The sequence below is a fragment of the Polyodon spathula genome, chromosome 4 (assembly GCF_017654505.1).
Source record: "Polyodon spathula isolate WHYD16114869_AA chromosome 4, ASM1765450v1, whole genome shotgun sequence".
NCBI lineage: Eukaryota > Metazoa > Chordata > Actinopteri > Acipenseriformes > Polyodontidae > Polyodon > Polyodon spathula.
In genome coordinates this window covers 76,521,343-76,529,884 of record NC_054537.1, presented here as the reverse complement: position 1 = coordinate 76,529,884, position 8,542 = coordinate 76,521,343, and the positions used below count along the sequence as shown (strand labels likewise).

General features: G+C 38.8%; 1 long non-coding RNA gene across 1 annotated transcript; it reads right to left on the bottom strand.

Annotated features, from left to right (window-relative positions):
• Positions 1 to 2,097: 2,097 nt before the first annotated feature.
• Positions 2,098 to 7,186, bottom strand: LOC121313868. Its single transcript, XR_005950063.1, has 4 exons — positions 4,820 to 7,186; positions 4,220 to 4,492; positions 3,553 to 3,650; positions 2,098 to 2,547 (listed from the first exon to the last, which is right to left on the bottom strand). It is a non-coding gene; the product is annotated as an uncharacterized LOC121313868 (long non-coding RNA).
• Positions 7,187 to 8,542: the final 1,356 nt, after the last annotated feature.

Genomic DNA, 8,542 nt, shown 5'->3' with positions numbered 1-8,542 from the left:
AATGGCCAAAATGGTTTAATAGATCAATTAAAAATATATTCAGTGAAAAAAGGGACCAATAACAAAGTTCACAGAGAGAGTACTTGGAACTGCAAATACAAGTCAAAAAGGAAGCTAGAAAGGCCAAGAGAGAGACAGAAATTAGCATTGCTAAAATGCATTGACAATCTCAACCTAAGGGACTTTTTCGACCTGAAAAAAGAAACAAGCATGAGGGGTCACAAATGGAGATTAGATGCAGGGGCATTCAGAACAGGAAATAGGAGGCACTTTTTTTTACAAAGTGAATTGAGAGAGTCTGGAACCAACTCCCCAGTAATGTTGTTGAAGCTGACACCCTGGGATCCTTCAAGAAGCTGCTTGATGAGATTCTGGGATCAATAAGCTACTAACAACCAAACGAGCAAGACGGGCCGAATGGCCTCCTCTCATTTGTAAACTTTCTTATGTTCTTATGAGTGAGGTAAACTGGCATTCCTGGATACCAGCATCATTCTGTGGTCTTTTTTGGAGTTCACACAGATGCTACCTTACTAGTATACCTCCAGACTGAGGGCACAAACTCCAACTTACAATTGACTTTTACACTGTACATCAGATCATATTGGTGGTATTTGAATGACCCCCAAAAAAACACAAAAAAGTGGAAGATATTGGAGGGGAGATTAGTTGCGTAAAGCAATGGAAGCAAAAAAAAAACTTTGAAAGATAGATTAGGGAAGTTCCTGCTTTTAATGTAGAATTGTATGTTGTCTCTTATAGGCTTTACCTGGGGTCGACCCAGCAAAATGCTGTTTGTAAAAACAGCATTTATTCCCTGTGGATAAATATACTCTTAGCTGTTTAGGTGTCAGTTTAGTTCATTTTTAGTCTCAGCATTAATCATAATTTTAAAAAGAGATTTAAAAAAATGCTAAAAGGCATCTAACATGTTACGGGAAATGAAGTGGCCATGCAATACTAATTACTTAATGAGCAGCCACGCCAAGGTTTTGGCTTTTCTACATGACTGCCATAAAAGAAAAAAACCTGCCAGTGAGACACGATATGGGCTACAAATAAACTAGGCGCCACCCAGTTTCTAAAATAGGATGATATTGATTCTGACAGGTTTACACAAGAAAACATAAGAATTTGATTTGCCATTATGTCAATCTTCAGTTTTTTTCTAACAGTTATGCAACTATCATTCTAAAAGGTACAGTAAGCTGAAAAACTGCAACTGGTGTCAAGTTTATAGATTTCTGATCCAACCAAAAATAAAGAACCAGGTACATAACTAATCTTTACTTTGAACACCTGGTCATTATTAACTGGAATAAATGTACTGACCTGACAAAAATGGTTAAGATTTCCCAGTTAATTCTTGGGTACATTTTTTTAGCTTGACAAAATAGTCAAAATAGTCATTCGTAGTTTCAATGCACTTGTTAGTTTCATTTACTGATATGTATTATTTTGCCTTTCTTAAAGAAGGATTATCTATTGAGGGATAGCAAGATGTTTAGTTAACAAGGGGATTCACTTTATAGATTTAAATTAGTACAGTGCTACCTTAAATAGTATCCAAATGCAGGGAAGAACAGTTGTGTTTCATTTCAGTACCCCAAAAAAGGGTTCTGTAATTGTGACTGACAAGACTAGTACCACAATGAAGCACCACAACACACTATATCCGCGCTTCAAACTGCAACTTTAAAGGCAGAGATTCAGTTAGCCACCAGTAACTGCAGCACCACGGTACAAAAAAACAAAGAAACTGTCATTAAAAAAAATTGACAAAAACTGTTCCCTAATTTAGACCAAACCTCATCAGATGTACCTGAATATCTTCCTACTGTATGTTTTGCTTCTCCAGCAAGTTCAGTAAACAACTTTTTCACGAAATAACAAGCAAAAATATTGCATGTAATTTTTGAGCAGCAGCGAAAACAATGATAGCAAACTGTATTTGTGCTGGTAATACATTATACTTTCCATAAAGATCACACAGTGTTTTCTAAATACAGCATGACTCTGGGTGAGCAATATAAATATGGATGGGGTTAACTGAATTTAAAAAAGAAAGGCCCCAAGACCAGAGCTTGAAAAGGCAGTTTTAATTTTTTTAAAAAAGAAAAAAAAATGTAGAACAGTACAAGGTCATAAAATTACAGGCTATAAAAGGACAGCATCAAAAGCAAATCTTTTTTGTATTTGTTGCTAACTGGTTTTGATATTTTGGAATTAAGAGTTTTTTCTTCATGACCTTTTAGTTAAAACACATCAAGCAACCTCCTCTGGTGATGTTCGTCAGTGTGTAAAATATTTCTGAAGATGGCAGACATTCTATTTCATGCAGTACTTGACAAATGTTACATTTATTCATTTCATCTACCAACAGCAGTCTGTCCCTTCTCCAGACAGGACTGTTTCCCGGATCTTGCCAAACCACTTCTCCTCAAACATAGGGCCTGACAGCACCTGTAGTCAGGCCAGCGAGGAGGAATTTTCAGCTTCCTGGCTTTCCTCTTTTAACTTTTCTACAACAAGGTCTTCTCCCATCACCTAAAATACATGAGAATATATCTGTTATTTTTACCCATGATGGAACTTGACTGACAGAAATACAATTCATGTGTATCAAATTTGAAACACTTTTACATATGTTTTGAATTGATAAAATAAAATGTAATAATTTTGAAACATTTAGTTAATAAAGTCTGGCACCAGTATCTATGCTGATTTATTATCTGCCACAATAGATTCATTTTTATTCAACAATACACAAACTTAATCATCAGTTGTGACCAATATCTCAAAGCATTTGGTCATTCTTAACCAGAAACCAAATGGTACATGACCATAAGGATTGCCAGACACATTTGGTCACATTTTAGTACAAGTATGTGTTTCTGTAAAAATGGCATTCCAGGAAGTGCCTTGCTTCTGATATTACAATGATTAGCAAGCTGAAAATTACAATATTTTCTGTATAAACTGATAGATTTTTTATTTGGACCATTGGACAATAACACTGGGTTTTCATGGTCTTCATGGTTCTAATAGGAGTGCCTTTGAAAATGTACACCTCATTGCCAAGGCTTGTACAGTAATCAATCAGTACGCAGACAACAAAGAAAGAAAGAAAAAAAGAGTACAAAAAAGCTTATGAAAATGGCTCTTATGAGTAATCTCTCTGCAATTCCTAGATCTCTGTCTTAGTCAGAAACGCAACTTTTCAAACAGGCATTGAGAAGAGTAGTAAAATTATGCCCTTACTGATACTCAACTGACACAGGAAAAGGTAAATGATCACTTGATAACGTGACAAATGAGTCATCCTCTGTAATAGGGCTACTAAAATCTGTTTATTTCTATGTATGGATGCGTCGCACCATAAAACACAGAATTGGGCTCTTTTAAAAGGAGTTTGTTGTAATGTATCCTACTTCTCTTAACTTGACTACAAGATCATTCTAGTTAGAGACTGTTTTCTGTGTTACATTGGGCACTTTTTGGTACAGTAGGGACCCACATTGAAACACATTATGGCAAGTTTTTCGCCCTCACCTCTGTAATTAGGTGAAGTGTCTCTTTCTTCAGTTGTAGGCTGCGGAGTATCCCATCAATCTCCTCCTTGATGACACACGACGAGTGCAGAACAGCAGCTTGAAAATAAAATGTGGCCCAAGTCAAATAGGATGATCACAGGTGAGAAAGAGGTTAGTGTGTTCAAAGGCGGAACTTCAGTGGTGAGGAGTAAAAACGTAAATATAAACAACAGCACAATACTTGTTTGTTTAATTGTTCCATGTTCTGTTTGTTTCTTTTGGCCATTGTGCCTTTTGCTTTGTATCAATGTTTGTGTTTTTGTTCATAGATGATACGTATTAAAACCTGTGATGCTTTCATTTCTGGTCTGACCTCATAGACCCAAGCTATCCTGCCACAAGGAGTATAGATTTTGAAAAAATAAAAAGCAGTTTAATCTTATTACTTGTAGACATTCAATTAGCAAATGTATTAACACAGCTGTTACTAACATTATGCACCTTTTGTTCTCTCCTACATGTGTCATCTTAACAACATGTAGTTCCTCCTCCACCCAACATGTAATGTGCAATTTCTATGAAGTTTCTATCCAAAACCCACCACAAGGTGGCAAACTGGGTACGTGTCTGCAAACCACCACCGGTTGAATAAGCATGCAATGACGTGTGTAGGCAAATTACATTACCTTGGTCTTACAAAACATATGCATGTCCTTAGCCAGGTATCTTTCATCTCTTCATGACCCGGACAGTTCAATGAGATTTGTTCCTCTGTGTTTGCTTTTTCTTCTACCAGACTTGCACAACAGATCCTCTGTAGCCTTCCTGCAGTACTGAGGCCTCACATACTTTTTGTATTCTCCGTATGTTGCCGGGCATGCTTGGACCTTAGCATCAACTGTTTCCTCCGACCCACTATTTTGTGCTTGACGTGGTTTGGGCTCAGTTGCTTCATTCCTCTATAAAAATGAAAGCATATATAATGCTGCAGCAAAAATATTTGCAAATTATGATAAAATCTCTCCATTGACAGATTTAGCTACTGATACATATTAATAAGCTGGTGTGTAACAAAAATCTTTGATGTAAATGTCCATATATATATATAAAAACAAGTAACGTTACCCAGTAACAAAGAGTTTGACCTCAAAACTAAAAATCCGAAGAAAAAGAGATTATGGTCCATTCTAAACACCTAGAACGGTGAGACCAATGTGTGTGCCAGTCTGGTTGACAAGCACTTTTACCCTTTAGTGTCCGTAGAGAATGTATATCATTTTCATTACCTGAAAGTCCTGGCGTCTGTACACCAGATCCCCTCGAAACTTAAAGGGCTTTTCTGCCTTTCAAGTCCATCGTCAGTAGTTATTTCTTCACAAAACCACTGCATTGATTAAAAACAAAAACATACTAAATAACTTTGTTGACTTTACACACCTACAATTATGCAAAAAGCAACATGAAATGACATTATCATGGATGCTGGACAAGGCATATTATATCTCAAGATTTTTCGATTGGTTTAATAAGGGCACAAAAACAAATATCCAACATTAATTAAAAAAAAAAGAAAGAAGAAAAGTGAGTTACATGCATATACCTACCATCTTTTGAAAATACAAAATTGTGAGATTCTTTGGGCTTGGAATAATAATACTTACCTGACTAAAAATACGTCAGTATGTGTTGGTGCAAGGAATTAACTTGTGCTTGTCACTTTTCAATTTGTCATTTCACAGTTGGGATGTGCACTTGAATCAATCGATCAGAATCAAACCATACCTATGCATCCAGCAGTCAATACTGCCTGGCATGTTGTGAAACTTATTTTTATTACGTTTATTTATTAATACTTTTTGAAGTTGGCAATGTTAACCACCGCCACTATTTAATTTGTTCATGCAGCTCAAATACTAAATCCTCCATACTATATAAATTATTGCACACACTTTTTGTTTGTTTGTTTTTTAAAGTTTGGCAACTGTGCAAAAGTAGGTAACTATTTTCATCAGTTGGAAATATTTCTATTTCCAGAATTTTGTGCTATATAATGTCAGTTTGACTAAAATTCTTTCTCTAGGTTGTGAAAACAGAATCATCAAACTCACAACACAAAAACTCTGTATTCAATGTGGACACTGTAGCTGTGTTACACTATAAAAAACCCTGGCAGAAAACAGCAATGGTTGCCCAGAGTTCTTTTTTGGTGGCTCAAAGTGTTAGTCCGTTGTTCTTTGGGATTTTATAAAAGTTCCCTTGTTTAATGGTTGTATAAAATAATTTCAATCTCTAATTTTTGTTTAATATGGCTCCTTTTGGAAAACAAGAATATAATACAACATTGAGCCAATGGATGAACAGGTATATTGTATTGTAACGTGCTATCACCTCTATTGTTGTAAAAGGGGAAACAGGATTAGGGACCAGTCTGCTCCCGGGGTGGTTCTACATAGACACACACCATGCCTATAGCATATTATGGCGTCTTCATTGACAAATCGGGGTCCCATGGGTGTTTTTCGCTGGCAATATGCGATTATGATAGGAGATTGAGTCTCGTGTGGGCGGGATAAGGGAATGATTATATAGGAGTGCGCAGGGTTAGCCCGGGCAGAAGCTGAGCTGGTTGTAACTTTCCGGTACACTGTTAGAGTGGGCTGGTACAGTGTAAACATTTGAAAGGCAATAAATACTTATATGTACCTGAACAATGTGGTCCGGAGTGGCTCTGTGGGATCAGTCGATGGGGAACGCTACAATGCAAGATTCTGTGGATACAGAAGACACGCACCACGGCACTGGTGGAGCAATACAACCGCACCTTGGAAGTTCAGCTGTCTTTCTTTGTGGAGAAGCACCAGCATGACTGGGTCACCCACCCCCCTCTCCTGCTCATGGCATATAGGACAGCGGTCCACCAGACCACAGGGTGCATCCCTGATGCCATCATGTTTGGCAGGGAGCTCAGGACCCCCACAGTTGTTTTATGGACGACCACCGGGACCGGAATACCTACACCGTATGGATAAAATCCACCGATTCGCCCACCACCACGTAAGAGGGGAGTCTAACCGGCAGAAGCGGCAGTACGACATCCACGCCCGAGACCCACTTTCAACCTGGAGACAAAGTGTCGGTCTACTCACAGCGCAGGATCAGGGGTAGGAGCCCAAAGCTCACCAGCCGAAGAACCAGACCTGCTGCTCACAACAGAGGAGTTGTACCACTCTCCAGTGGGTGAGCCACAACCGGCGATGGTTCCTGCTGCCCCATACAGACAGAGGAGGGCCACAAGGGCCCACATGGACTGCCCATTCTGCTGTTGGTTGGGGTACCCAACCGCAACAGTTACCCAGGACGAAGCTGATAGCCTCAGCTGCCAAGGGCCTGGGGAGTTAGGGGAAGTTGTCATTGTAAATAGTTAGGTTAGGGGGAGCTTTAGGACCAGATGAGTTCGGGAGTCAGAGGGTGGTTTATTTTGGGGACTGCCACTCTGGCTAGGGATGTAATTTTAGCATATTCAGGGGATGAATGTGTCTGGGGGAATGACAGAATGATGCTGGTATCCAGGAATGCCAGTTTACCTCACTTATAAGAACATAAGAAAGTTTACAAACGAGAGGAGGCCATTCGGCCCATCTTGCTCGTTTGGTTGTTAGTATCTTATTGATCCCAGAATCTCATCAAGCAGCTTCTTGAAGGATCCCAGGGTGTCAGCTTCAACAACATTACTGGGGAGTTGATTTCAGACCCTCACGATTTTCTGTTCTGAATGGCCCTTTGTCTAATCTCCATTTGTGACCCCTGGTCCTTGTTTCTTTTTCAGGTCGAAAAAGTCCCTTGTGTCGACATTGTCAATACCTTTTAGAAATTTGAATGCTTGAATCAGGTTGCCGCGTAGTCTTCTTTGTTCAAGACTAAACAGATTCAATTATTTTAGCCTGTCTGCATATGACATGCCTTTTAAACCCGGAATAATTCTGGTCGCTCTTCTTTGCACTCTTTCTAAAGCAGCAATATCATTTTTGTAGCGAGGTGACCAGTGACTCAAGATGAGGTCTTACTAATTAGGGACCAGTCTGCTCCCAGGGTGATTCTACATAGACACACACAATGCCTATAGCACGTTATGGCATCTTGATTGGCAAATGGGGGTCCCATGGGTGTTTACCGCAGGTTAATATGGGATTATGATAGGAGATTGAGTCTCGTGTGGGCGGGCTAAGGGAATGATTATATAGGGGTGCGCGGGGTTAGCCCGAGCAGAGCCGAGCTGGTTGTAACTTTCCGGTACACTGTTAGAGTGGGCTGGTACAGTGTAAACATTTGAAAGGCAATAAATACTTATATGTACCTGAACAATGTAGTCCAGACTGCCTCTGTTGGATCAGTCGATGGGGAACGCTATAGTATATTTAAAAAAATAATACTGCATCAGTAGTATTGACAACCATTCACTGTGCCTTTTGTATTTAGTTTTAAATAGCGTCAAAACTGGAAATTACCTGTGGCAAATCAATTTGAAATGCATGCAACAAGGAGACCAGTATACATCCCAATCACTGCCATCTGTAATACGCATGTATGTCATACCCAAAGAAACAAAGAACACTTTTTGTAGTTCAACGACAAAATGATGAGCTGAAAATAACCCCCACTAATTACACATTGTTACCACTTCCCATAGTGGGATTACATTTTTATTATGGAAGTAGTTTCTATTGTGGTTTTTAAAACAAGAATTAAGACGGAAGGATGGTAATCTGTCCATGGACATGCTTCTGTTGAATCCTGCTACACTGTAAGAACAGACAGATTCCTATAATCTCCATTTCTAATACCGCTAAAATACTCTAGCAATCTAACTGCATGTTTCAGACATCTGCTCATAAATAACACAAATAATAAATACACCAGCAATGACATGTACCCAGAGGAAGTAACAATTTTAACTGCTCTGAAGAACAAAAATAATAATAAATCTCCAGAAATTCAGGAAAATACATTTG